Source organism: Dreissena polymorpha, chromosome 14 (genome assembly GCF_020536995.1).
Source record: "Dreissena polymorpha isolate Duluth1 chromosome 14, UMN_Dpol_1.0, whole genome shotgun sequence".
In the NCBI taxonomy this organism is placed as follows: domain Eukaryota; kingdom Metazoa; phylum Mollusca; class Bivalvia; order Myida; family Dreissenidae; genus Dreissena; species Dreissena polymorpha.
This window is the reverse complement of record NC_068368.1, coordinates 37,433,963-37,436,602: the sequence shown is the minus strand read 5'-3', so window position 1 is coordinate 37,436,602 and position 2,640 is coordinate 37,433,963.

Below are 2,640 nucleotides of genomic sequence, written 5' to 3'. Positions count from 1 at the left end.
TACCTTATTGCACGTTTAAATCTATGTGCTTTATGAAGTTAAACCCGAAATATTGGCTAGGTGTGAAATTTAAAGATCATGTGTTTAGTGTGATTAGTTTGGATAGTGTGGTTATATTTTTATTAGTTTACCCGGTATTCACTCCATGTGTTTATCGCGCTGGTGATTCGTTAGGATTTTGGGGGTTAATGCAAGATAAAGGTGACGTCCTTTCTATACACGACCCTAGGGACCAATTATTTGGACTTGAGTTCTGGCATCAATGTATTTCCACCAGAACATGGATCCGCTCTTACATGTGTCAAAGCTAGATGCATGGCATTGCTCGTTAAAACTTGGTAGATCCATGTTGCTTAACATGTGTTTCATTACATGCGGTTCGTTCAACGACGACTTGCCATAACAATATAAAGAAGTGAAACTCCAGCTGCTGGACTAGTATTGAATTATTATTATTATAAACAATTAGTAGGTCCTTTATTTAAGGCAAGTGACCGATTTTATCAATTTGAGAACAAGCCAACATACAGCTATTTAAAAAACTATTTCCTTCCGAAGCAGATGGAGTTTCACTTTGTTTATTGGAATGCGAAACAAATATATAGCAAAGCTACTATAATTACCACACTGTCAACAATAGATGAGATTCATGATGTATTACAATTTACAATTAAAAATTTCGCATCAATTATCAGTTGAAGCTTTGTTGTTTCTAAACTACGATTGTGTCACGACTTTTATGTCAACGAATTTATTTTTTATAACTGGTTTTATTATTAAATGTGTTTATTCGAATCTTTTCATCCGCAAAAGGGCTTGTTTGATTTGATGATGATTACTACGATTATCATTGTAGTTAATTTTCTCATGAAGATGTACAAACAGGAGTTTTAAGAGCGTTTGGATATTGTGTGATAATGTTTTTGTGTCGCTAGTTGAAGTCACTAAATTTCCATTTAAAGCGAATACACACATAGTTTGGTAAATGTAAAAGTTACTTTTATTCTGTACCTTCAATAAATACTGTCGCAGTTTTATGACTAAATAAAAAAAATTGTAGCGAAACACGCACAACTTCGTCCATGCGATTTCAAAGTTTTCTTCAGTTTGTCAAATTGTTTAATTTTAGAACACCGTGTAATATATGGCTTAACATGTCTTTTTAAAAGAAGCGTACAATTTGTAAGGTTGTAGGTCGCAAAACAGGTAAACATTGAGGTGTGTAAATATGAAAAGCATTAAGCCCTTTAGAGGTTGAAATTGATTTAATGGAGGTTCACAATAATTGATTTTTTATGTTATTATTTCATGCTTCAAGTCAGAAATCTCGAAAAGACGAGCTTGCGTTAAGGAATGGTATGTGATACATTTGAAACTGTCCTAAAAAAATCAAACAATTAAAGTGTCGTGGTTTGAATATAACCATGTAACTATTTAACCCAATCTAATGTGTGTCTATTTCAAAATTAAATTCGTGTTTATGAAAAGCAAACTTTAATTTAATTAGTCAGGCGGTTATTTTGCTTGATGGCCCTTTTTCAATATGTGTCGATCTACAGAACAAGAAAATTTATTATAGAACAAACAATCCTACTAAATTTAGACCTACGCTATGAAAGGAGAACGGATTAAATGTTTAATATTTATGAATACAGTAAGGTATTAACAAAATGGTGATGAATATTAAAGTAGTAAATGAATCACTACATATACATAGTAAATAATCGTTTTGATAATATTTGTATTAAAACGTGTGTTACCACTTATCACAATGCTGCTGTAAAGAAAGCCAAATGTCCGGAGATGCTTCGGACAAACGTAACGAATCCGGGAGTAATAAATGGTGCTGTGGTATGCATTAGACGCTATAGATGTCCGTGTGCATGTCCATGTATTTGATTTCATGATATTTTCCACAATATTTATGTTGTGTAAAAACAAAACAGGCAATGCACAGGTTCTATACACATACTTATATATTTTACATATATTATACAATATAATAATACACACTTTTAACGTACTTTCTGATACTTGTGTCCTTATTTTATTTCGCATGCCCTGTAGATCTTAATTAATTATCATTCGTGCTAAGTTTATGATACTTAACATTTTACTTTATTTTCTTTACGCTCGTCCAACAATTTTACTAGAGTAATCTTTAGATTAAACGACGCATATTGGTCATTTCCTTTAATACGAGTAAAAATGTAACAAAAACAAAAACGATCTGGTCGAATGAAATGAACAATGTATTTAATTTCTAAATACTTAATTATCTAGAATGCTTCACAATTTGGTATGTATTTTACTAATAAAAACGTGGTCGAAAGAAGATGAAACTGGATTATTCAAAAACGCAAGTGTTGTTATTCCGCGATTTGGCAATTATTGTTACTACTTGCTGTAAAGCATACATTTAAAATTGCTTTATTTAAGTCAAATTTACTTAATATACAATGCGTTGAATGTATGTTATTTACAGAGAAAGTCATACGCGATTGAAATAAATATGGCAGCATGTTAAACTCTCTCATGAAAAATCAGAATATATTTACAATTCCCTGGTTGACACTTTCACGCTATTCATCTTTATCTTGTGTATGAGGCATGCGGACTTTAGACATAGCATTTCCACTA